A 27,247-nucleotide genomic window follows, 5' to 3' on the forward strand; every position below is an offset into this window, starting at 1 on the left:
CTCCTCCCTCTTTCCTCCCCATGATTATGCCTCTTGTCAGCAATGTCATTCTTACTTTCGTTGACCGTGTCCTCTCCTGTTGTCTCGTCTTCTCGTCCTGCTGTTGGCTCTTCCACACTCTCTTCATTCCCGTCGCTCCTTTTGCGCTTCAGCTCTGCTGTCTCATTTGCGCCGTCCTCACGAACCCTCACGGACTCTGTTCCTCGTCTTCCATCCTTGCTGCTGCAGTGATCTTGACGTTCTGAGGCCTTTGCCCCTCTTCCTCCTCCATGCTGACCGCCTCTGCTTGGATTCTGGCTTCCGGCATCTCCTCATCTCCCGCTGGGTCGCTTGATTGACGGCACTCCCTGGCGTAGTGGCCCTGTGCACCGCAGCTGAAGCACTTGAATTCCGGGCACTCTCTTAGGCTGTGACCAGGTTGAATACAAAGCCTGCACACCTTGACCTGCCTATCGTGCATCACCTTGAAATATTCTTCCCCTTCAAGTGTTGAGAATTCGGTTGCGAAGGGGAGTGAGCGGACCCTTTCATTGAATTTGATGCGGCAGAAGCATGTGCCATCCAAAATGTTTGTTCCTGGCCACTTTCTCCTCTTTATTGGTGACACAACTGTCACTCCCCAGTCCTCCAGTTTCTTAATTATTTCACTGTCTTCAGTATTGAAGGATTTCATGTGTGTTTGTCTCCTATTTTTTGCGTCTCATGTATGTTTGTCTCCCATTTCTTGTGTCTCACTCATATAACTATGCACTACATTTAATCAAGTACAACCAAGTAGCCTTGGGCAAATCACAAGACACATAACCGCTTTCAGGCACATACAGTTCCGGAGCTCTCCTACACATCCACAATTTTGACTAACAACAGATAACGGGGGAGCATGACGTCGGCAGCCACGGCCTGTCGATAACGGCTGGCTCCACCGCTCCACCCCGCCCACCCTGCTTGGAGGTGGACATTTCCCTTTGGTGAGAAGATGTCGGCCGAGGAGAGGAGGGGGCCACCTGTGATGCGCCAGAGATCTACCGACATTTCTTAGCATAAAAAAGCCGGGCAGGGACAGTTAGCTGTACTCATTTGTTCTGACCTGTAAGTAAAGCCTACGTCTCTGCAGGTGTTAGGGAAAGACTTGTGAGCCCGGAGTAAACCATATAACTGACAAGTTCGTTGTCATCTCTTGCCTCCAACACGACACCCACAGGAATCACTGACCTAATAACAGGTGGTCAAATTCCAACAGTATATACCGGGTGACTTAAAAAAGAAACAGTCAGTTCATCTCTGCATGGTTCAGAGGCAATTAACCTGCAATTCTGGATTCTTAGACCATCCAAGAGCTTCTTTTTACCCTCCATATCCTTCATTGTGACTTCGTATCTATTTATTCCTTTAAATCTGCATCCTGTCATGGTTCCACAGTTTAGAACAATTCCCTTGTCCAGTGGTGCAATGGCCCCCTCACCCACGACTTCCACTGCCACAGCTAATTGCCTAGGATAGGCAGCAGCCTTGTCTGATGGCTCCCTGGCTACCAGCTTGACTTGTGCTCCTTGTTTAAAACAAAAAGTGCCCCTCTCCCCACCAGCCACAAATTTGGGGGGTGGGGGAGGACAGGGAGGGGGGAGCGGGCCCACTCCCTGAACATTCACAAAAGAGAATTTTTAAGAAAAAAAAACACTTTCAATAGGAAAGAAAAAACTGAATATATCTAAAAAAATATCTCTCTGTGATCTACTCTGCAACTGCTTTCACCGTTTTTTTTTCAGGGTAGTATGGCCGTAAGGTGCCAGGTCAACTGAAAAGATCCTATTTGAAGGTGATGCAGGCTAGACTCCAGAAAAAAAGTGTCAAACAGCGCCCTCTGCTGTCAGGCAAGAGCAGAAACCATAAAAAGCTTACAGCACCTGGTATTCCCAGGCGGTCTCCCATCCAAGTACTAACCAGGCCGGCCCCTGCTTAGCGTCTGAGATCGGACGTTTTTTTATTTTTTTATTATAGAACTTACAACAGTACATCACAGATCTGCGTTTTTTTTAAATTATTATTTAAAATAAAATAATAATAAAAAAAACGCATATATATATATATATATACATATATATATATATATATATATATATATATATATGATATATATGATTTTTTTAAAAATAATAATTAAAAAAAAACGCAGATCTGTGATGTACTGTTGTAAGTTCTATAATAAAAAAATAAAAAAACGTCCGATCTCAGATCTCATATATATATATATATGTATATATATATATATATATATGTATATATATGTATATTTTTAATTGTTGTCATTAGTATTATCACTATTATTTTCGATTACTATTATAATGTTTTTTTTCCCTGTCCTCTCTCTAGCCTATAAGTTGAACATTATTTTGCCATTGTCTGCTACTGAGATTAGGCTGCTCCCTTCTGTAAAAGAGTTCTCGAAGCTTTCTTGGTTGGCGGCCCGGCATATCGACATGGCCTTCTTTACATTAGCCTCAAAGTATGTCCATACGGGTATCTTCTTTTTTTCAAACTTTGTGAGGTTCCGTCTCAGCCATATGGCGTACCTCGCATGGCTCAGCATAAAGTTCCATAGGAATGGAATGGCCTTTATTGTCATTATACAAGATGTACAACGAAATTGGAGAGCTTCTCCTTCCAGTGAAGTAGTCAAGTTTAAAGAAACAAAAAAGTATATAAAGTGGAGAAAAAAAGACTATTTAACAAGATATATACAAGATATCCAAAATATACACATAGTATTGCACAGGAGCATATGCAGGAGCAGATATATTAATTTTAGTGCAATGATCAATGGGTCATAGTGCAAATAATGTCTGGTGTATACAGATGAGTAAAGTTACATATGAGTGTATTGTAATGGTTGTTAAATAAATAAATATGATTGAGATAGTAACAGAGGCAGTGATGGAAAATATTGCACATTTGTACGTTGTATGTCTGAGTTCAGGGTGGTGATGGCTCTTGGGAAGAAGCTGTTCCTCAGTCTGCTTGTTTTTGCCTTGATGCACCTGTAGCGTCTGCCGGAGGGCAGCAGGTCAAACAGCTGAGCACCGGGATGTAAATTGTCCTTGATGATGTTGCGAGCTCTGCTGAGGCACCGGGTGGAGTAGATGTCCGTCAGGGAGGGGAGAGGGCAGCCGATGATGCGCTGTGCTGCCGCGACTGTCCTCTGAAGCCTCCCTCTGTCCGACTCAGTCAGCTTCCGTACCGGTGGAAACGCAGTAGGTCAGCAGGCTCTGGATGGACGAGTGGTAGAAGGCCAGTAGCAGCTCCCTGTTCGGGTTGTTCCTCCTGAGGACTCTCAGGAAGTGTAGACACTGCTGGGCCTTCTTTATGACAGCTGTGATGTTGTCTGTCCAGGAGAGGTCGCCGGAGATCTGGACTCCCAGGAACCTGAATGTGTGGACCCTTTCCACACACTCGCCATTGATGTAGAGGGGGGGGGCGGGTCATTTCTGTTCCTTCTGAAGTCCACGATGATCTCCATTTGTTTTCTGCGTGTTCAGGGCTAGGTTGTTGTCGGAGCACCAGGACGTCAGCCTCTGGACCTCCTCCCTGTAAGCTGCCTCGTCTCCCTGTGAGATCAGTCCGACCACTGTGGTGTCGTCAGCAAACTTGACGATGATGTTGCTCTCATGGGCCGGACTGCAGTCGTGTGTGTAGAGGCAGTACAGGAGGGGGTTCAGCACGCAGCCCTGTGGTGATCCGGTGCTCAGACTGCGGGTGGAGGAAAGGTGGGGGCCGAGTCTCACAGTCTGGGGTCTGTTTGTTAGGAAGTCCTTGATCCATCTGCATGTGAGGGGAGGGAGGCCTAGGGTGTCCAGTTTTGTAGTTAGGATGTCCGGGATGATGGTGTTGAAGGCCGAGCTGTAATCCACAAAGAGCATCCTGGCATAGCTGTGCTGTTGTTCCAGGTGGTTCAGCACGGTGGTTCAGCGGACTGGTGTGCACATGCTCGGAGAACCTTTCCAGGTACGCTGTCAGGGCCCGGGGCCTTCCTGGGGTCCACTGCTTGGAGCACACGCCTCACGTCATGCTCTCTTACAGTTAATGGGGGGGGGGGGGGGGGGTCGTCGTGGGGCTTGGAGGAGCTGGGGGCAGGGCTGGAGAAGATGAGTGTGGCTGTGGTGTTTCAATGCGGGCAAAGAAACTGTTGAGTTCCTCTGCCAGAGACACGCTCAGGTCTCCTGACATCACATCACGTCCTCTGAAGTTAGTGATGCTCTGCAGTCCCTGCCACACCTCTCGTGCTGGAGAGGTGGGACTCTATCCTCCTGTTGTAGTCCGCTTTGGCTGTTTTTATTCCTCTTCTCAGGTCAGCTCGAGCCGTACTGTACAGAGCTCTGTCGCCTGACCTGAAGGCAGAGTCGCGGGCTTTGGGGAGGGAGCGGACCTGGCTGGTCATCCAGGGTTTCTGGTTTGGAAAAATCCGGATGACTTTGTCCACAGACACAGTTCCCATACAAAACTTGATATAGTCTAGTACTGTCACTGTGTATGTTTCCAGGTCCTGATGTTGAAATAGGTCCCAGTCTGTGTGTTGGAGGCAGTCCTGAAGTTCACTGAGTGCATTTTCCGGCAATGTGGTGATGATCTTTTTGGTGGGTCTGGATCTGCGTCTGAGGGGGGTGTATGCAGGAGTGAGCAGCAGGGAGAGATGGTCTGACTGTCCGAGGTGGGGGAGTGGTGTTGCTCTGTAGCCGTGCTTTATGTTTGAGCAAACATGATCAAGAGTGTTTGCTCCTCGCGTTGGACACTTGACATGCTGATGAAACTTCGGGAGTACAGTCTTTAAATTGGCCTTATTAAAGTCCCCGGCTATAATATAAACGCCATCAGGGTGGGCCCGCTGATGTTCATTGATGACGTTCAACAGGAGAGAGAGTGCTGTGCTAGCGTTAGCATCTGGTGGGATGTAAACAGCGGTGACGATCACAACAGTTAGCTCCCTCGGGAGAAAATACGGCCGGCATCTTACGGACATGTACTCAATGTCAGGGGAGCAGTGAGTCCCTATGATCTTGCTGTTGTTGCACCAATCCTCATGCACGTAAATAAAGACCCCCCCACCTCTGCTCTTACCGGAGTCCTCTGTTCGATCCCAGCGGTGTAGAGAGCGGCCGGCTAGCTGCACGCTAGCATCGGGGATCGTCGGTTTGAGCCAGGTCTCCGTGATGATTAGAACACAACAGTCACGAATGTAGCGGTTTCCCTCAAGCTGTAACTCCAGGTCGTCCTTTTTGTGGGTAATGGATCTGGCGTTGGTGAGGTACAGGCTGGGCAGGGGTGGCTTATGTGGGTTGTTTCGTAGCCGTGGCAGTAGGCCGGACCTGCGACCCCGCTTCTGCTTGTGCTCCCGACGCCGCCTGCGCCTCTTTCCAGACCCGACAACAATCCACGGAGCGCCCATTGGTCTCGCTAGTTCGTCTGGGATGTTGTGTCGACGATGAAAGTCTCTGCAAACTGCCAGTTTGTGTCGGTAGCCGATGTCCACAAGGTCCTGTCGGGTGTAATGGTGTAATGCCGATGTATACGTGGATAGAGTCCATAGACAAACACACATAAAATAAGCAAAAAAAGCACTGAAAGGGAGAGCCGTGAGCCGCTGCGTCTGTGCGCGCCGCCATCTTTGATGTGGTGTCAATTGGCCAAAGTGGACCATGAACAATTTTATGGTAGCTGGAGACTTCAACCAATGAAATCCATCCATTTTCTGCACCGCTTATTCTCATCAACGGACTGTATTCCCCACCCGTTACCAGCATGGGGACATTCCAACCCAAGATGACAACATACTGGACCAGGGACACAGCAACTTATGTGGCACAGACCCAGTGTCACACTGCCCTTCTTTTAGCCCAGACTGAGAGCCACTTTAGCAGCTGAAATATCTCAGGTGGGAGGGCGTTATACTGAAGATCTGAAGGTCCCTGGTTCAAGCACGGTTTTCAGCATAATCCTGATTTGCATTGTGACTTGGCAAATAGTTTGGAAAAAGGACCTTAACTTCAAAATCCCGCCCATCCAGCCAACCTTGAGTTCACTGAGACATTAAGGTGAGCCTGAGGTTGGCTCAGGTGCTTTCTTCACAGCTGGCTTTTAAACCTTTCAAGCCTCATTTCCAATTGTGATTTCTTGTTTTGTTGAGAAAAAGCCCATTATTTCTGGAACATGTTATATGAACTACAATTTTCCCTACAAAGGAGAAATATTTGTCAATTTGGACAATTGTCATTCTGCCCCCACTTTGGACACATCGTCGTGATTCATTGTTTGGCAACTGCTTTGTGACCTCGCCAGTCCTCTTCACAGCCCATTCCCCATTGATCCCCATTCACATGTAAAAGATCCCCGGTTCGAAACTGGGTGGAAACAATGCCGTTCAATTCCTACTTTTACAAAAACATGGGAACAAGGACATGTGCTTGATCTCTGAAGGTGTATACACAAGCATCTGTCCCCAGTTTGGACACACAATCCATATTTCCCAGATGACTGATTGGGTGCATCACTGGCCTGCATGGAGGGGCTGTGGTGTCATTGCATGTGTGGCAAAGCGAGCGGGGTAGGTAGTTTGCTGACAACGCCACCTGGGGACTTTCACCCCAGGATGTAACAGGTTTGATCAATCACAAACTCTACATTAATCCCCCAAATCCCACAGAACAAGATCGTGATTTACAATGATAAAAGTAGTTATTTTATTAAACAATTATCTTAAAATGAGTGACAAACCATGAATAATACAAATAAAGTGGTGATGGGAGGAGTCAAAAAGAAAAGAGGCCTGGGCTGGGGCTTACCACGACAGCGGTAACATAATGGGAGGGATCCAAACCACACTGCATCCGTGACTCAGTAAACCAAAAGTGGGAAAAAAGGGGACCAACAGGCTGCCGCTCTGGACCCTCAGCACCTGCCAACGAAAAAGAACATCCTTAAAAGCATAAAAGCAAGGCAACCCTCACACACACTTCAGTAATTAAAAGTCAATTTCAAACCAGCTGATGCCCCTAGGGTCATGGTTGGCGCTACCTCCCTGGGTCTGTCCTGGGTCGCGGGCACCAACGTGCCCTTGGGGGGGCGTTCACCGGCCTCCAGGCAGTGGGGTCCGCGCTGCTGGTGGCCTGAAGTCTACGGTGGTGGCTTGGGGTTGCTGTGCTGTGGTGGCCTGATCCTGCTCATGGGGACGGGGGCCTGGGTGGCGTGTGGGGATGGGGGACATGCTCCTTGGAGTGGGGCCTGCTGGGGGGACGGTGCTCTTCTGGGCGTTTGGGTGTCTGCTGCCACTGGTCCTATGCTCTGCTGCATCGCTGTCCCTGTCTTTGCCCATCCCCAGTCTTGCCTTAGGGCTCGTCAGGGATGGTTCTCTGGTACGTGGGTAGAGCGCTGCTGGTTCTGGGGGCGGGGGGGAGGTCGGCCCTCCCGGTGGATGGTGGGGTCCGTCGGTGGCCTTGCGCTGGTCTTAACTCCTCGGCTCTGGTGCTTGGCCTCCCCATGACTTGGAGCTATGGCTCTCCCTCACGGGGGTGAGCTGCCCGGCGGGTGTCGGCCGGCACGGTGGAGCGCCTTACCACTCGCCTTACCACTCGCCTTACCACTCGCCTTACCACTCGCCTTACCACTCGCCTTACCACTCGCCTGCACGCCCCCTCCGCTTGCTCATGTGCGGGCCTCCTTCCCTCGCCCGCTCCTTTGTCTGCCACACTGCCGTAGCCCCGATGCCGTGGTCGAGGGGAGTCTGGGGGTGCTATCCCTTGGCGGTCCGTACCTCCCTGGGCTCGGGGCCTGGTTGTGGGTCTGGGACCCCTGGGTCCCCCGCCCTGTGATGCCCCGGACGCCCAACCTGGGGACGTCCACAGTGTGTGCTTGCGTGTGTCTGAGATTATTTTATGTATTTATTGTTTTTAATACTTAGATAAATAATGATTAGTTTTATTATAATTATATATATATATATATATGTGTGGGTGTGCGTGTGTGTATATGGCTATATAGATATACGGGGGGCCTTGCGGGGGTCTGGCGCAAAGGCGTTCCATCTCTACCGCCTGGTCCTCCATGGGGCAGTGTGCCCGGGCCTCTTCTGTCCTGGCCGGGGCGGTCCTGTGTTGGTAGTCAGGCCTGGGGTTACCTGGGGCGGGCCGGGTTCTGCTTCCTGGAGGTGTGTGGGGACGGGGGGGGGCGGCGCCTCCGGCCGTGGATGGGCTCCCTCCCGGTTGGCGGGGGCGCCCCTGTGCCCACAGGTGTGTGGCCCTCGATGCCCTTCTGCCCTAGTGGGGTATGGTCTCCCGCTGGTCTCGGGGGTGCGGCTCTCCTCCGGCCTGCTGGCGCCCTGTTGCCGGTTGGGATTGCTCCTCCATGGCCTCTTGCTGGTCTTTTCAGGGAGATGCTTCGGGGGCGGGTCTTGGGGAGTCGGCCCTGGCTTTGCCCACACCCACGGGGCCGGAGGATCTCTGGCGGTGGGGGCTTGACCTGGCTGCGCGGGGCGGGGTTTGCTGGGTGGTAGAAGGCAGTCTCTCTCCTTTTGTCATTCTCAGTGACAATTACACATTCACACACTCGCATTCACATACACAAGCACGCTTACGCACACATATATGAATATATACACAGAAGTACACACCTCCATATGGACACTCACAGCACATGGGTGCTTCTCTACACAATCTACCATCTTATCCCTGATGTCTATATGCTATTGGTATGCTATTATTACAGTAAAAATGATGTCAAGCAGTGAGATTTTAATTACTGTAACTGTATGGCTGTAATTGTGTTCACTATCATGGTTCATGTCTTCATTGTTACTATTGCTACTGGTAAGTTGGACTGTTTCACTTTCCTGATATCATCTCTATTGTGACCCTTAGCCATCATTGACATTTAACTGTTCTGTTTGTCACTGTTGTTGTTATGGGAATTCTTGTTGTTGCTGTTTTTGTCTCTCTCTCTACTGCCCCCACCCCACCCCACCCCACCCCACCTTCTCTTCTTCTTTTCTGTGTTTCTTCTTGCTCCGGTCCGGTCGCTCCAAATGCGCATCAAATAACGGCAAAAAAAATTTCATGGTACAGGAAAGTTGTAGCCAACACCTTTCCTGACACAGAGCAAATCTGTTTAGCATGTCAGGGCATTTAGATCAACAATACTATCTGCCCCAATGGCTGGACGGGACAAAAAAAAAAGTCAATTTCAAGAGGGGCTCTGTCAAAGAGGGATTCAGGTAACCCTCTATGGGCTCACACTGACACTGTTGTTCAGGCTGTATTGCCACTGCTTCAGCTGCGGTGGGTGGGGATGACTGGAGGAGGAAGAAGAAGTGGAATGAAAGAGGCAGGTCCCGGGATTGACATTTCCAAGATCGAATGAGGTCTTAAACTGCCCACATGGACAAGCCAAATATCAGCAAAGGTTGAGCCAGTCACCTGAAGGTTAGATTTTTGATCTGAGTGTCCCGGATTCAAGTCCCTGTTCAGGTGACCAGTGACAGGGTCTCAGGTCCACTTGCAAACGCCTCCTTTTTGCCCTCAAAATACAAGGGCAACAGGACAATCCCTTGGTTCCACCAAGACTTGAACTTAGACCACTGGATTCAAAGTCCGGGGTGCTAACCATTACACCACGGAACCTGCAAGGGTACAGACAGCGCCGGGCCCTGAAGTACATCCTGTCAGATTACATTAGCGTTGATATAACTTCTCTGATGGTGGTGTTCTGGGAATTGTGTTGAAAGGTAGTTCGGGGGAGGGAGGGCTTGTCCGAGAATTTAACTCGGGACCTCTTGCACCCTAAGCAAGAATCATACCACTAGACCAACAAGCCCCTGTTTGGGCAAGTACTTCCCTTTCCCCGGTCAGTTGGCGGCCATGATGCGGGTGTTTTCGCAGTTGACTGGGTTGTGCGCTGTTGGTTATGGGGACCGGGGGGGTTATGAGGGTCGGGGTGTTGTGGACGAGGGCTTTTTTGTTCCTTCACGGTCCGCATTCTCTGCACTCGTGATGTAAAATTTTGGGTAGAGGATAATAGGGTCCACTGCCACCTTTGATCTGCTCCTTGCAGTCTTGGTGACCAAGAGGTTTGTTGCCGCTCTGCTTTGACGTGCTGTTTTCTTTACCTTTCCCCGGTCTTTCGGCAGTCTTGTCGAGGGTGTTTCACCGGTGGGTGGGGTGATGTTGGTTATGGAGACCAGCGGGTTGTCGCCGTGGGCTTTTGTTGTTCCTGGAGCACATAAAGATGGATGGTCAGTATGGGGGTTGAACCCGTGACCTTGGCGTTATTAGCACCACGCTCTGACCAACTGAGCTAACCAACCACAGGACACCTTTGCATCAAATGTTTCCAGCTCAAATCAACTAACTCATCCTTAACAGAACGCATTCTCTGTGCTCGTGGTCGAATTTTTGCTTCTCGGACAACGGGGTCATCTGCCCCCATTGATCATGCAGTCACGGTGGGCGAGAGGTTTGCCGCTGCTCTGCTTTGCCATGCTGTTTTCTTTACCTTTCCCCGGTCGGTTGGCAGCCTTGATGGGGGTGTTTTCGCAGTTGACTGGGTTGTGCGCTGTTGGTTATGGGGACCGGGGGGGTTATGAGGGGCGGGGTGTTGTGGACGAGGGCTTTTTTGTTCCTTCACGGTCCGCATTCTCTGCACTCGTGATGTAAAAATTTGGGTAGAGGATAATAGGGTCCACTGCCCCCATTGATCTGCTCCTTGAGTCTTGGTGACCAAGAGGTTTTTTGCCGCTCTGCTTTGACATGCTGTTTTCGTTACCTTTCCCCGGCCTTGTCGAGGGTGGGTGGTGTGATGTCGGTTATGGGGGCCGGTAAGTTGCCGCCCTGGGCTTTTGTTGTTCCTGGAGCACATAAAGAAGAGTGGCTAGTACGGGGGTTGAACCCGTGACCTTGGCGTTATTAGCACCACGCTCTGACCAACTGAGCTAACCGGCCACTGGACACCATTGCAATATTTTATGTTTTTTTTAATTTTATGTACCCCGAAGCAGACTCAATCGGTACGCTGGGGTCTGAGGGCGATAAGTGGGTACCTGGTGGACACCTTGTTTGTGCTCTTGACAGGTATTTCGGGACAGTTTAACAATTGGCTTTTGATGGTGGAACAAGCTAAAACAAGGAAAACAGATTGTTTAGCGTGCCTGGGAGTGGGCCCCTTATTGCAAATAGTTCCCGCTGTGATTTCCGCCGAGTGTCCCTGATGAATACATCCACTGCTCCAGAAGCCGCCTCGGCTAATTGTCGGCCATTCGCCATAGCGCACCCCGAGGTTACAGAGGTCAAAGGTAAGCCCATATTCAGCAGCACACTGGCGAAAGGTAAATTTATGTGCATTACCGTTTCCACAGGTGCCCGATTGGTACAACCCGGCATTAATATCTCTTGGTGTAATTCTACCTTACAGATGGATGCTTTCTTCCGGCCGATACTCAGGGCTGACCTCTGGTGGTGGTGCGGTGGCACACGGTGCGAACGTCTCCTTTTTGCCCTCAAAATACAAGGGCAACAGGACAATCCCTTGGTTCCACCAAGACTTGAACTTAGACCACTGGATTCAGAGTCCGGGGTGCTAACCATTACACCACGGAACCTGCAAGGGTACAGACAGCGCCGGGCCCTGAAGTACATCCTGTCAGATTACATTAGCGTTGATATAACTTCACTGAGGGTAATTTCTCTACGCCTTCGGGCTGGGGAAAAGGTCCTAACTGTCATTTGTGCGTACGTGCCAAACGGCAGTGCGGAGTACCCGGTCTTTTTGGAGTCCTGGTGACTCTGTCGTTCTACTGGGAGACTTCAACGTCCATGTGGGCAATGACAGTGTGACCTGGAGGGGCGTGATTGGGAGGAACGGCCTCCCTGATCTGAACCCGGGCAGTGTGATGTTATTGGACTTCTGTGCGAACCACAGTTTGTCCATAACTAACACCATGTTCGAACATAGGGATGTCCATAAGTGCACTTGGCACCAGGACACCCTTGGCTGCAGGTCTATGATCGACTTTGCAGTCGTGTCATCAGACCTGCGTCCGCATGTTCTGGACAGGCGGGTGAAGAGAGGGGCTGAGCTGTCAACTGACCAGATTAAGGTTCCTTACGCTCAGGAGGCACTGGTTGAAATCCCACAGCTGGCATTTTCCTGGTCAGCTCCATTATCCACGACTGGAATGATTTGGCAGCAAAAGACTGTCAGATTGTACAAGACACCTGAACACCTTGAGAAGAAGATTAAGAGAGGTTTTGTTCTAATGGGAAGGGTTTGTTTGTTGACATTGTGACATACAAAAGAGGAACTCCCCGTCGGGGAATCGAACCCCGGTCTCCCGCGCGGCTGGCGGGGATAGTTCAGCTGAAACGAGCTAAATTTTCCCCATTCATTTCCAATGAGAGAGAAAGGCCACTATGAATGTAATATACTTTTGTCCATGAGTGGCGCTGTGGCCGCTTCTGCTACACCCACCCACCACATCCATCCTGAACTTCAGGTAGAAATTAACTCTATTAAGTGTCATTATTTCATATGTTATTTGTGTTTCTCAGAGATTGCTGCGCACCGTTCAGGGTTGCAGAGTCTTCTGCGGAGAAACACCTCAACTGGGATGCATGGCAAACAACTGACACAATTGTTACTGAGGCCACATCTGTGTGCCTCAGAATATCACCCGTTATACGGCACCTTCGCACAGTTCCCGTCGGCTGCCTTCTCTGTGGTGGACCAGGAAGACCTGCAGAGGCTCCAGGATGCATACGTCTTCTGTGGCATCCAGCCTGCAAATCCCACCAAGCAGCATATTCGTGAGCACTGCAGGATTAAGATTCCTCCGCCCGGGACGCTTATTCAGAGAGTGGAAGGGGTGTTGAAGCACTTTCACCTGACCACAGATCCGAATGGCATCCCTCTTTATAAGCCCTCCATGCTAAAGAGATGGAGGATCCAACGTGTCCACATTCTGCGCGGTTTCCTCAGTGATCCTGAGGTGGAAGGGGGCATACTGTACCGCCGTGGAGGAACGATACAGTTAAACCATGTGCCAGGTGAGCGTGCAGCAGTCCCCGTCTGGATCCCCATCAGAGGCACATCGCAGCAGGAGGGCTACCACTTTCACCAGGCCAAATGGGTGACCGGCACGCAGGTCTCCCCAGAGCTGTTCCAGGCCCAGGCCATGACAGGAGTGTGTCGCTGGAACTATCAGCGTCTGCTGGACCTGAAACTGCCAGGCGTTTCTCTCCCGCCTGTTTTCGACCTTGCACTGATATGCTCCCTGAATGCTGTTTCCAGACGGATCTTTGGCGAAAAAAAGTACCCTCCGGTCCCTTTAGACTGGGACAAACATAAAACCAAGAAGGACCCCGGCCACGCCACAAGTGCTCCTTCTCCAGGCACTGTCTGATCAGGGAGCAGACCCAGTGCAGCCTTCCTCCACACCTCCCACCAGGCTTTTCAGCCTAGTTCACCCTCTTCAAACTTCTACTGTGACTACGTCTAGTCGTGTGGCCCCTATCCCAGCATCTGACTTGGACAACAAAGCTTCTGTTACTGAGCTTCAGCCACAGCCACAGCCACATCTAATCATGTGTCCCCTTGTTCTAATAGTGTTGCATCTTGTTTGAACCAAATAACAAATGTGTATCTCTTGGTTTTCTTTGCCTAGAGCCCACAAGAAGATTACCCATCCAATGTTCTCCGACTGCTGCCCGCACTGGACCAGTGAAGACTGGAGGGAGAGTATTTGTGTTGGACCACAAGCGCTGGCCGTCTCCAAAGAAGTCGGCAATTGACGAGCTCCTTAATAAACACCGCGGGCACGAGGACATGATCAAGCTTGTGGTTTGGGAGTATGGCACTCTTGTCCACAAGTCCAGCAAAGACCCCAACAGCATGCTGCATCCAACATCAAAATTGCATATTCCCAAATACATAAAACACAACAGTAAATTTCTCAATACATCATCTTCACTAAATACCAGCCCAGAGAAGCTGCAACATACACAGCAGCTTTGGCAGTTGCTAAGCACTACCTCTGCTGTGCCTGTCGTGACACTGCCTGCAGCTATGGTCATTCCACCATCACCACCACCACCACCACCTGCTCATACCCCATTGGAGCAGGAGCAACCACCTCCCGTGTCAAAAAAACTCAAACAAAAACATGTCTGTGCTGTCGTCAACCAAAATCAAAATATCAAGGGGATGGGACATCAATACATGACTTTTATCAGCGGGGCCCTGTCAGATACTTTTATTGCCCCACAAAAGTTTTCCAAAAATATGGTGCAGAAGGTCTGACAAACCCCAAGATGCCATTTCAAGAGTTCAGTCAAACAGACTTCTTCCAGCGAGAGCTCGATGATACAAGAAAGAGGGTGGAGGGAAAAACAGCAGAAGAAGAGGAAGAGGGAGGAATCTCCTCCACCCCCTGTCCGAAAGTGCCGGTTCTGCAGGATGCAGCTAAAGCAGGATCCGAACAGCCCCCACATCCACACTGGCTGTCCAGGGCAAGCAGGGAAGTACATCTACTGCCCTGCCAAAGTCTTCTCTATCTATAGAGAGAACGGGATGGAAAGAGAGATGAGCTGGAGGGAGTTCCAGGCCTCTCCTTTTTATGAAAAGAAGAAACAACGGCAGCAAAATAAATGAACATTTTTTTTTATTATTCATAGCTTGTGATTAGTATTCATTCGTTTTTGAGTGTGGCATGGCATCCTGATGAATAAATATTCTTTGTTACATTGCATTGATTCTGTGTTTTATTTCAAGCACTGGTATCAATATAAGCCTGATAGGAATAGTTTGTAATCATATAGGGATTAATTGGGAAAAAAATATATTGTGGAGAAGAAAATGGTGACTTGACTGATGCTTAGACGGGATTCGGACACCTGACTTCATTTTTCCAAAGTCTCTCTGCTTGTCTGACATCTGTCTCGCATCCTGATTGGCTGGCAGCAAATGTCAACAACACAAGCGCGGCCCGTGCGAGCTAAGCAGGCCTTTTTCTGCTTAACCTGGCCTTTTTGATCAAATCCACAGCTGACCGAGTTTCTCGGGGAACACAAGAAGCGAGAGGTTCAGTCACCACTGGGAACTTTGGAAGTGTAGTCACCTTAAGTCAGGTCTGCTTTGGTGAACTTCAGAGGCATCATGACCAGTCTGCATTAAAACATTATCTGAAATCCTGTTGCAGGTTTCTGGCATTGATTCTTAATTCAGTTGCCATCCCTGATCGATGGTAATGGTAATGGTAATCATGCCCGCGTGGCAGGCGAGTCTCTTTACTTGTCTGACGTCTGTGTCGCATCCTGATTGGATGGCAGCAAATGTCAACAACACGCGTGTGGCCCGCGCTTGGCAAGTGAGAATTCTACCACTGAACCACCAATGCCACGTGGGGACACACTGTAAGAGAACAAAATTCAACTGTCAAGTGGATGAGCCTCTGCAAAGTGGCGCTGAATGACAAAACATCACAATGTCATACTCTTTGGATTCAAGCACCTTCTGGCGTAATGGGATCCACAACAATCACGTCAGCTGTGGATGCAATGTCAATTCGTTCTTGAAGGGCAAGTGACAAAAAGAAGTACATGGTTCACAAATCTGGCACCAACACAAAAACAGTTCGCCAATGGGGAAAAATGTTCATACAAGGGAGGGAGTCCAAAGTCCAACACATGTGTGAATTGAGAGTCCCTGGGTGGGCTCGAACCACCAACCTCTCAGTTAACAGCCAAACGTGCTGACCAATTGCGCGACAGGGAGTACAACAGCATGACTGCAGTAAGGTTTCACTAAGTGCTGTCCACCTTAACTCTCGGGTGGTCCGGTCTGTTACGTTTCAGGTGTCATTCTGAATACTGCCCTTTCGCAGGAAAAGAGCCTTTGTACTTTTTCAACATGAGCTCTAAAGAAAGGTATAAGCTGAGATATACTGCATTGGCCGGGTACCGGACCCGGGCCTCCCGCTTGACAAGTGAGAATTCTACCACTGAACCACCAATGCCATGTTAGGAAACACTGTCGGAGAACAAATTAAATTGTCGAGTGGATGTGCCCCTGCAAAGTGGCGCTGAATGACAAAACATCACAACACACGCACGGGATGCCAGGGGAGGCCGAGTACTAACAGAGCTGAGCGAGAGGGCATAAGAAAAAAAATTGTGACCTTGTGGTGGTTACCCGGCAGCACCAAGGATATGGCGCACGTCTGATGCGTAATGCATGCCAGGTGATGTTCATCTAGCGAGCGGACATTCTTGTGGGGGACAAGCTCAACAGTAGGAATGTTGAGAGAACTGACCAGTCCGCTATCAATGAAGTTCTCGTCCGCCCCAGAGTCAATTAATGCTGTGGTAGGAGAAGCTTCCCCCGCCCAGGATATCGTACCTTCCACCTGAAGTCGGCCCACCAAAGCGGATGACGCAGCCGGTGTGGTCGGAGCGGGCAGTGCCAGCAGCTGGGGAATATCCCTGGTGGAGGAAGAGCGTTGGCGTGCTGGGCGAACTGGACAGCGGGAAATTGTGTGTAGGACTCCCACAGTACAGGCACAGCCACAGGCGTGGACGGTGACTCCTCTCCGCTGACGAAAGGCGACTGGCTCCCAGTTGCATGGGGACGACACTCCCGACGTCAACAGACAGCGCACCGATGCTGGAGCAGGGAGGGAGGAGTGGTGCCGGAAGAGCCCCAGGAGGTGGGATTTGGAGCCGACGTGTGGGTCGGAGAGGCTCCGCCCTCTGCTGTGCACTGCGCTCCCGCAGCCGGTTGTCGAGTCGAATGGATAGCGACAGAGAGCGGCTGGAATGACAAGGCGCTGCGGAGCGCATATCGGGCGAGCCTCAGCCAACAAGTGCAAGATGAGCTGGCCGCTTGGGATGAGACCCAGACGCTGAGGCTCGCCCGATACGCGTTTCGTAGCGCCTTGTCATTCCAGCAGCTCTCTGCCGCTATCCCGGTCAGCGTGTGGTGCTCATAACGCCAAGGTCATGGGTTCTACCCCCCGTACTGGCCACTCTTCTTTATGTGCTCCAGGAACAACAAAAGGGCGACAACCCACTGGCCCCCATATCCAACATCACACCACCCACCCACCTGTGAAACACCCTCGACAAGGCCGCTGAAAGACCGGGGAGAGGTAAAGAAAACAGCATGTCAAAGCAGAGTGGCAACAAACCTCTCGGCCACCGAGACTGCAAGAAGCAGATCAATGGGGACAGTGGACTCCATTATCCTCTACCCAAAATTTAGACCTCCAGTGTAGAGAATGCGGACCGTGAAAGGACAACACCCCGGCCCTCATAACCAACAGTACTCCACCACAAGGTAAACAGCATGGCGGCAACAAATGCCCAGCCAAAGCGTCACAGACAGGATTCCAACCTGTGCGGGGAAACCCCATTGGATTTCGAGTCCAACGCCTTAACCTCTCGGCCACCGTGACTCCTTGGAAAAGACCAATGGGGGCAGGTGACCCCATTGTTCTAGAACCAAAATTTTGCTGAAGGATCAGCTGGCAACATGTGCATGGGAGGAAGACACATGGTTTGTGTGAGGGGCTACACAAGTCTTTCCACTTCTAGTTAAAAGCCAGGCACCTCACATTGTTTCCATAAAGTACCAAGGGATTGTCCTGTTGCCCTTGTATTTTGTGGGCAAAAAGGAGGCGTTTGCAAGTGGACCTCAGACCCTATCACTGGTCACCTGAACAGGGACTTGAATCCCGGACACTCAGATCAAAAGTCTAATGTTCAGGTGACTGGCTCAAACTTTGTCTGACCACTCTTTTGTCCAGAAGATATTTGGCTAATGTGGTCTGTTTTCTTAAACCTGCAAATGTCCAAATACACAAGGGTATTGTCTTTGTAGGGAGCATTGTAGTACATGTGACATGTATACTACATATGACATCAGAAATGATGGGTCTTTATTCAACAGAACAAGAACAACATTTCTTTTAAATAACAGCATAGGAGCTGCTGAAACACAGAGAAGGCACTGCTGGGATTTGAACCCAGGATCTCCTGTTTACTAGACATGTCTGTCAAAAAATCACAACAGTATACAGTGTCTTCTCTTAAGGGCCCCTGCTTACCAGTTGATGGGGTTTGACTTGATTCCTTTTAACATAAAAGCATTCCGTCGTCTCTTAATCTATAATCCTGGCTGGCGCTTTTGCAAAAGCTAATATTTTCAAGCAGAGCTTCAAACTGAAATCTGTGACTTGATCAACCTAACTTCTGATCAAATGTGTTAGACCATGGAAGCTGGAATGTGCTTTTGAAAAGTCATTGACACGCAGTTTGCCAATTGGGAACCACACAAGTGCTGTGCAAGAGTGGAGCGCAAACATGAAGGAACAGCGACACTGATGCATCCAGAGAACGTCCCTGGGTGGGCTCAAACCACCAGCCTCCCGGTTAACAGCCGAGCGCGCTGACCGATTGCGCCACAGAGACTCACACTCTGCCAACTTCTGTTCAGTTGAAGCCATACTAACGCATGCTATGCGTCCAGCATGCCCTTTGTTTTGGATGTGACTCGCACCTTCTGGTGTAACAATCGAGGCATTGCAAACCAGGACACCAGCTTTACTCTTTGATGAACGCAAAGTATTTTTGGGTACAATCCAGGGGTCTTGTGCTCTCACGGAAATGGCTCTGTCCTTTTTCAACATGAGTTGAGACGAAATGTATTAAAATAGACAGACTGCATTGGTCACTCAAGCAGAATTTCTCAGTTTGCCAATTTCAGACTGCGTGACAAAGAATCAAGTCAAACTCCATCGACAGGATGGACAGGGGACAACAAAGCAGGGAAGATAAGGGATAGGGAGGAGAGGGGAAAGATGAGACCGCCTTTGTTAAGAGCCAGAGAAGAAGCTCTCATCTCTGCAAGGTCAAGTACAGTATGCCAGAAGATTTTACCTTGAGAGTTGTCCTCATTCAACAACGGCCTGGATAGCTCAGTTGGTAGAGCATCAGACTTTTAATCTGAGGGTCCAGGGATCAAGTCCCTGTTCAAGCGGTGAAGGTAGGCAGGCCCCTTCCCTGAATAACTTGTTTCAGTAAACCTTTGCGATCTTCCAGGACTGTGGGTAAACGCCATTCTCAATAATTAAATTGAAGATACAGTGCGAGACAGGCACTTTGACCAGCTTAGCCACAGCGCCAGCTGTGCATCTGGCACCAACACAAAAACAGTTCGCCAATGGGGAAAAATGTTCATACAAGGGAGGGAGTCCAAAGTCCAACACGTGTGAATTGACAGTCCCTGGGTGGGCTCATACCACCAACCTCTCAGTTAACAGCCAAACTCGCTGACCAATTGCGTGACAGAGACTACAACAGCACACAAGGAATAACTTGTTTAAGTAAACCTTTTCGACCTAGCACCTTTGCGATCTTCCAGGACTGTGGGTAACAAAATTCTCAATAATTAAATTGAAGATATGAGTTTCTCAGGGAACACAAGGAGCGAGAGGTTCAGTCATCACTGGGAACTTTGGAAGTGTAGTCACCTTAAGTCAGGTCTGCTTTGGTGAACTTCAGAGGTATCATGACCAGTCTGCATCAAAACATTATCTGAAATCCTGTGGCAGGTTTCTGGCATTGATTCTTAATTCAGTTGTCATCCCTGATAGATGGTAATGGTAATGGTAATCATGCCCGCATGGCAGGCGAGTCTCTTTGCTTGTCTGACGTCTGTGTCGCATCCTGATTGGCTGGCAGCAAATGTCTGAGAATTCTACCACTGAACCACCAATGCCACGTGGGGACACACTGTAAGAGAAAAAAATTCAACTGTCAAGTGGGTGAGCCTCTGCAAAGTGGCGCTGAATGACAAAACATCACAATGTCATACTCTTTGGATTCAAGCACCTTCTGGCGTAGTGGGATCCACAACAATCATGTCAGCTGTGGATGCAACGTCAATTCGTTCTTGAAGGGCAAGTGACAAAAAGAAGTACATGGTTCAGAAATCAGCTGCCAAAGTTTCACTGACCAAGCACCCAGGCACTGCTGGGATTTGAACCCAGGATCACCTGTTTACTAGACAGGCACTTTGACCAGCTTAGCCACAGTGCCAGCAGTGCATCTGGCACCAACACAAAAACAGTTCGTCAATGGGGAAAAATGGTCATACAAGGGACAGAGTCCAAAGTCCAACACATGTGTGAATTGAGAGTCCCTGTCAGGTTCAAACTCCTCCAGGTCTCTGGTGGTGAAGAAGGGGAAAATCACAGACCAGTTTCGCTTCTCAGTCAGAGGCATCCAGATTCCATCGGTGGGGGAGAAGCCAGTTAAGAGCCTGGGCAAGATCTATGACTGTACCTCGAAGGACACCGGAGCACTCCAAGCAACATCAGAGGAGTTGGGAACCTGGCTGACCGCAGTGGATAAGTCAGGATTACCAAGTTTACCAAGTTTAAAGCCTGGATCTACCAACACGGCATCCTGCCACGCCTACTCTGGCCGCTGCTGGTCTACAATGTGCCACTGACCACCGTCAAGGGCTTCGAGAGGAAGGTCAGCTGTTTCCTGCGGAGGTGGTTGGGCTTACCGCGAAGCCTCAGCACCATCGCCTTGTACGGGAGGAGCAACAAGCTGAAACTGCCCTTAACTTAACACTATAATCATTGTATTTACATTTTATTCTAACATTTCCCTCCTGTTTATCACACATTTTCTGTTTGCAGTCCCTCCTAGGCTCTCCTCTCGGTTTTCACCTATTAGGTCATCTATGTCAGAAATTGTGCTTACACCTGAACGGAAGTGTTCTCGTCGTCTGAGTCAAAGTACTTGTCTTGGTCAGGAAACAAGTCAGGGGCATGTCCATGATGGCTATCTGAGTCGTCACTGTCATCGCTGCCACCTGCCACCAGTAGGGGGTACATTTCATTTACCTTGTTGTAATTGGTGCCATGGCTAAATCCACAGTCCATGTGATTGTAACCTTCAGGATAGGGATACAACAACATCCACATAAGGCACACAAAAGAAGGGCAACAGCGAGTGCAATAAGCACGGACATCACATAAGGAGACCATTGTCCCCCAAGTTTTCTCCAGTCACCGAACATCTCAGTGTCAACACCAGTGCTCCTTCATCTTGGTGTTTAGCGCCTTTAAACCAGAAATCGCACGCAACAGCATTCCTGTGGAATCTGTATTGTTGGGGATGGACATGCAACATTGGTCGCCAAGCATGGCGCACACTCCTTGCTGATGTGCCAGCAGTCCATCCAAGGCGATGCGATTCTGGAAGGCCATGAGTGACGTGGCATGGAGTTGTTCTCCAATTGCTGTGAGTCCGGCCTCGGTGTAGTTCCCAAGCTTTTGTATGTTATAGTGGAGGTAGTTAATCCTATCCACATTTTTGTTAACTGTTATCCATGGGATAATACTTTCCAAACCTGATGCAACCTGATTTACTAGTTTGTATTCGTCTGGTACCCCTCGTGGCACGCTGATGGCATCGATGTCGGTGGGATTGTCTTGCATCATCCAGTCGGGGGCTGGAACTTCTCTCTTCCTTTGGAAGTAGTTTGGGATGTGGTGTTTATCTGCTTCAATGATAGCACTTAGTAACATGTCAACATTCATAGGGTAAATAGATACTGGAATCAGTAATGTCACTACTGCACATGTTCCGGTCATGTTATAAACGATGTCATCGAGGTATTCGTCCTCGCACCACTACCACACGTCTGCTCTAAAGTACTAAGTTGATGGGGGTGTGTTTCCTCCTTCTGTGTTGTAGGTATCTTGATTTTTTTTACATGTCTACAATATTTGAACTCAACGTGACCTACATTTTTTTGCGGTTCCTTTTAGCTGTACACTGGTGAAATTTGCTCGGGCTACTTTAGTAGAGAATGGTGGGGGCCTTTTTGTCTCATTGACTACTGGGAATATAGTGTTTATATCATATAAACATTCTCGACAAAAACATTCTAATATTCTGAACATGATGGTGACAGTGTGGACATTTTTGTCATTACTTCAGGGACTCAAGTAGCATTGATCAGTGCTGGTACAATCTGGAGAAGTGGGGTCATGGTCATACATGCAACACAACTAATATTTTTAACATAGTTTGCTGCACTTTTTGCTGCTTGTTCAATGTTTAAAACCCAGTTGTTAAAAGTTCCTGAAATGGTTCCATGGTGATGCCTTCCATTTTTACTATTGGATTCATTACAATAATCATATAGACATAAACATTTATTAATTATTATATTATTTATAGCTTAACCCGACTACAATAGTTATTGGTAAGCCGGGGGACATTTTGGTTACTGTTTCATTTTTGTGCCATTCTGCTACAGTGCCCTCAAAACCAGGATGCATTGTTGGGTTTTCTGGCCAAGGGTATGTGCTATAATCTTCACTGCTCAGCACGATGCCCCAGAGTCTAGGACTCTGAAGTCCCCTGCGTCACAGACGGGTCTTTACCTTCCTCGTCAGACTCCCGAACAATGACTAGTTTACAATGCGATTGATGTACCTCTTTTTGCAATTTCAATGTCGTCAATGTCGTTAACAATACTTGATAAGGTCCTTCCCACTTGGAAGAGTGTCAGTGTTTTCTTTTTACACTTATAAAACAATAAAGTCCATGTGTATTAATTGAAATAAATATTGTGGTTTTTGAAATTGGCCACACCGAGGTCGCAAGCTGCCCTGGGCATTGTGTTTTGCACACATTAAACACGCTCTACAAATTTTTTGGAAAAAGAATTAAATTCATACATAGTAAAGTGGGTGTTAATAGTGTGGCACATCCCTCCTGTTGAGACATGTGCAAAACCATGGCTCAAAATAGCGTCCCACTTATGCAAATTTTTTGGCAAGATTGTTTTATTATCTGTCGACATATTAACATTTTTGTCCAGGGTTGCTTTATTCCTAAGACAGTGGTCAATTTCTTGCTTTGGACTCTGTTGTTGCATGTCTGCCAGAATCTCAAAGTCTACTTGTAATTTTTTAGTGTTAAGATGGTTCAGTTCCTTTAGTGCTGCTTGTTTTATCATTTTATCAGCGAACGCATTTCCTAAGGATATCGGATCAGTATTATTTGTAATATGTGTCATGCATTTACATACAGCAATTTGTTTTGGCAATTGCACTGCTTCTAGTAATGCTGTTAGTAATCCGTCATGAGTTACTGGTTTTCCCGTTGATGTTATCATACCTCTGTTTTGCCAATATTGTGCAAAGGTATGTACTGTTGAATATACATATTGGCTATCAGTATAAATTGTCACCTTTTGACCTTTCATTAATTTGCATGCTTCTGTAAGCGCTACTAATTCTGCTGCTTGCACAGAATAAGAGGATGGTAAATGTTCTGCTTTCAAACCATATCTTGTGTAACAACTGCATAGCCTGTTATTGTTTGTCCAAAATTATTTTCTTCAAGGAACCATCTACAAAATCTCCTCTTTTTGTTAGTGCCTGATCTAATATGTCTGGTCTACACTTTGCAGTTTGTGTTGTTAGTTCATAACAATCATGTGGTTGGCCTTCCTCAGGGAGTGGTAGAAGGGTAGCTGGGTTGAGCGTGGTGCATCGCTCAAGTGTTAAATGTGGTTGGGACAAAAGTGTTGCCATGCAAGACAGATGTCCAGCAGGAGACAAAAATGTCACGTTAGTCTGTAATAGCAGGGTGGAAACCGCATGAGGTACTTTCAGTACGAGTAGATGGAATAATACAATGGTTGCACTTGTTTCCACGGCTATAGATGCTGCTATTACAGCCCGCACACAAGGTTATGTAAAGACCTTTACAATCTACTGTTTGTATAAATGTTTTGCTGTAATCAGGTAGTGCTAGAATCGTACTTCCTACCAGTATATATATATATATATATATATATATATATATATATATATATATATATATATATATATATATATATTTTTTTTTTTAACACAGAATGCTTTTTCTGCCTCATTCCACTATAAGGGTGCTGTCATTTATATGTTATGTTTGTTAATGGTGACACTATTTGTGCATAGTTTGGAATCCAACATCTACAATAATTAGTGAGTCCTAAAAAGGACATCATTTGTTTTTTCGTTTGTAGTTTAGCTGCATTTAAGATTGCTTGTTTTCTGTCTGTTAGAATGGTTCGCCCTTGTCCAGTCAACTGATGCCCTAAATACTTCACTGATTGCTTACAAAATTGTCTTTACTCACTTTATGGCCTTCTTTTGCTAAATGGTGTAATAAGGCTATTGTGTCTTCTTCACATGACTTCCTATCTGGTGACGCTAGTAGGATGTCATCTACATATAATAATATCTGGCTTCCATTTGGGGGTTCAAACGTGGACATACTGGCCATCATTGCTTGTGAATAAATTGTCAGGCTTTCACAATATCCTTGTGGTAAGCGTGTGTACGTATATATATATATATATATATATATATATATATATATATATATATATATATATATATATATATATATATACGTGTATATATATATATTTTTTTTTGCAAACGTAAATGCGAACCTGAACTTTCTTTCTCTATTGGAATGGAGAAGAATGCATTACTGATGTCTACTATGGTGAACTATGTGACATCTGTTGGTAAAGAATTTAACAATGTGTGTGGGTCAGGCACACAAGGTGCTCTTGCCACCACAGCTTGATTTACAACTTGTCCTGTATCATTCTCCATCCCACAGAGAGTGACACTTTTTCTCACTGGGAAAATAGGGATGTTACATGGTGGGTTATCGCATTCTACTAAGACTTGAGCTTTTAACAAATCTTCTATTGCTGGTTTTATTCCTTCATATGCATTTAGTTTTATTAGGTGTACTTGTAATTATACTACTGGTTCATCATTTGGTTCTGGTTGTATTTGTTAAGACAAGCCTAGTCATGCTGAATATAGCTTTTGGTTCCTTTTTGACTTGTGGTTTTCCACTTTTATTTCCCATCTTGGGAATAATTTAGTCCCTGTTGTGATGAGCTTCCTAGGGAAAACTAACAACAGGGTTGTTTGTCAGTGAGAGAGTAATGAACTTTTCTTTGAGGTAATTCTCAAGCTTCTACCCCGGTGAGGGCGGAGAATTCTTGCCTCTGCTTCCTCAAAGACTTACTCTTTTTCTCACCCTTTAATATGAAGACCTGTCTAGTGACAAAATCTCCCATTCACACACTCATTTGTACTTTGAAAACGTTTTCACATTCAAACCCCGAAAAGGCCTTTAACCGCGGAGGCTCTCCTTTCCTAGCCTAGCATGACCGTCAACTCCGTCTTTGTACAAAGAACTGCTAACTCGGTCTTTTTTTTGTTTTGTTTTTTTTTGTTTTTTTTTTGTCCCGTCCAGCCATTGGGGCAGATAGTATTGTTGATCTAAATGCCCTTACATGCTAAACAGATTTGCTCTGTGTCAGGAAAGGTGTTGGCTACAACTTCCCTGTACCATGAAATTTTATTTGCCATTATTTGATGTTTTTGTTTTGCCATTTGGAGCGACCGGACCGGAGCAAGAAGAAGAACAGAAAATAAGAAGAGAAAGGTGGGGTGGGGGGTTGGGGGTGGGGGGGGGGGGGCAGTAGAGGGAGAGACAAAAACAGCAGCAACAAGAATTCCCATAACAACAACAGTGACAAACAGAACAGTTAAATGTCAATGATGGCTAAGGGTCACAATAGAGATGATATCAGTGAAATGAAACAGTCCAACTTACCAGTAGCAATAGTAACAATGAAGACATGACCCATGATAGTAAACACTATTGCAACCATACAGTTACAGTAATTAAAATCTCACTGCTTGACATCATTTTTACTGTAATAATAGCATACCAATAGCATATAGACATCAGGGATAAGATGGTAGATTGTATAGAGAAGCACCCATGTGCTGTGAGTGTCCATATGGAGGTGTGTACTTCTGTGTATATATTCATATATGTGTGCGTAAACGTGCTTGTGTATGTGAATGCGAGTGTGTGAATGTGTAATTGTCACTGAGAATGACAAAAGGAGAGAGACTGCCTTCTACCACCCAGCAAACCCCGCCCCGCGCAGCCAGGTCAAGCCCCCACCGCCAGAGATCCTCCGGCCCCGTGGGTGTGGGCAAAGCCAGGGCCGACTCCCCAAGCAACTCCCCGAAGAGACCAGCAATGGGCCATGGAGGAGCAATCCCAACCGGCAAGAGGGCGCCAGCAGGCCGGAGGAGAGCTGCACCCCCGAGACCAGCGGGAGACCATACCCCACTAGGGCAGAAGGGCATCAAAGGCCACACACCTGTGGGCACAGGGGCGCCCCCGCCAACCGGAAGGGAGCCCGTCCACGGCCGGAGGCGCCGCCCACCCGCCCCCCACACACCCCCAGGAAGCAGAACCTGGCCCGCCCCAGGTAACCCCAGGCCTGTCTACCGACACAGGACCGCCCCGGCCAGGACAGAAGAGGCCCGGGCACACTGCCCCATGGAGGACCGGGCGGTAGAGATGGAACGCCCTGCGCCAGACCCCCGCAGAGCCCCCCCGTATATCTATATAGCCATATACACACACGCACACCCACACATATATATATATATAATTATAATAAAACTAATCATTATTTATCTAAGTATTTAAAACAATAAATACATAAAATAATCTCAGACACACGCAAGCACACACTGTGGACGTCCCCGGGTTGGGCGTCCGGGGCATCACAGGGCGGGGCACCCAGGGGTCCCAGACCCACAACCATGCCCCGAGCCCAGGGAGGTACGGACCGCCAAGGGATAGCACCCCCAGACTCCCCTCGACCACGGCATCGGGGCTACGGCAGTGTGGCAGACAAAGAAGCGGGCGAGGGGAGGAGGCCCGCACATGAGCAAGCGGAGGGGGCGTGCAGGCGAGTGGTAAGGCGAGTGGTAAGGCGCTCCACCGCGCCGGCCGACACCCGCCGGGCAGCTCACCCCCGTGAGGGAGAGCCATAGCTCCAAGTCATGGGGAGGCCAAGCACCAGAGCCGAGGAGTTAAGACCAGCGCAAGGCCACCGACGGACCCCACCATCCACCGGGAGGGCCGACCTCCCCCCCGCCCCCAGAACCAGCAGCGCTCCACCCACGTACCAGAGAACCATCCCTGACGAGCCCTAAGGCAAGACTGGGGATGGGCAAAGACAGGGACAGCGATGCAGCAGAGCATAGGACCAGTGGCAGCAGACACCCAAACGCCCAGAAGAGCAC

At 48.3% G+C, this 27,247-nt stretch overlaps 8 non-coding genes across 8 annotated transcripts; all 8 read right to left on the reverse strand.

Moving 5' to 3' along the window:
- Nucleotides 1-9,587: 9,587 nt before the first annotated feature.
- trnaq-uug (transfer RNA glutamine (anticodon UUG)) lies at nucleotides 9,588-9,659 on the reverse strand. Its single transcript has one exon. It is a non-coding gene; the product is annotated as a tRNA-Gln (tRNA).
- Nucleotides 9,660-9,780: 121 nt separating this feature from the next.
- trnap-agg (transfer RNA proline (anticodon AGG)) lies at nucleotides 9,781-9,852 on the reverse strand. Its single transcript has one exon. It is a non-coding gene; the product is annotated as a tRNA-Pro (tRNA).
- A 416-nt stretch (nucleotides 9,853-10,268) lies between these two features.
- On the reverse strand, nucleotides 10,269-10,342 carry trnai-aau (transfer RNA isoleucine (anticodon AAU)). Its single transcript has one exon. It is a non-coding gene; the product is annotated as a tRNA-Ile (tRNA).
- Nucleotides 10,343-10,902: 560 nt separating this feature from the next.
- Nucleotides 10,903-10,976, reverse strand: trnai-aau (transfer RNA isoleucine (anticodon AAU)). Its single transcript has one exon. It is a non-coding gene; the product is annotated as a tRNA-Ile (tRNA).
- A 584-nt stretch (nucleotides 10,977-11,560) lies between these two features.
- On the reverse strand, nucleotides 11,561-11,632 carry trnaq-cug (transfer RNA glutamine (anticodon CUG)). Its single transcript has one exon. It is a non-coding gene; the product is annotated as a tRNA-Gln (tRNA).
- A 5,765-nt stretch (nucleotides 11,633-17,397) lies between these two features.
- trnas-cga (transfer RNA serine (anticodon CGA)) lies at nucleotides 17,398-17,479 on the reverse strand. Its single transcript has one exon. It is a non-coding gene; the product is annotated as a tRNA-Ser (tRNA).
- A 941-nt stretch (nucleotides 17,480-18,420) lies between these two features.
- trnan-guu (transfer RNA asparagine (anticodon GUU)) lies at nucleotides 18,421-18,494 on the reverse strand. Its single transcript has one exon. It is a non-coding gene; the product is annotated as a tRNA-Asn (tRNA).
- A 1,555-nt stretch (nucleotides 18,495-20,049) lies between these two features.
- On the reverse strand, nucleotides 20,050-20,123 carry trnat-agu (transfer RNA threonine (anticodon AGU)). The gene has a single exon. It is a non-coding gene; the product is annotated as a tRNA-Thr (tRNA).
- Nucleotides 20,124-27,247: the final 7,124 nt, after the last annotated feature.

The sequence above is a fragment of the Doryrhamphus excisus genome, unplaced genomic scaffold (genome assembly GCF_030265055.1).
Source record: "Doryrhamphus excisus isolate RoL2022-K1 unplaced genomic scaffold, RoL_Dexc_1.0 HiC_scaffold_26, whole genome shotgun sequence".
Classification (NCBI taxonomy): domain Eukaryota; kingdom Metazoa; phylum Chordata; class Actinopteri; order Syngnathiformes; family Syngnathidae; genus Doryrhamphus; species Doryrhamphus excisus.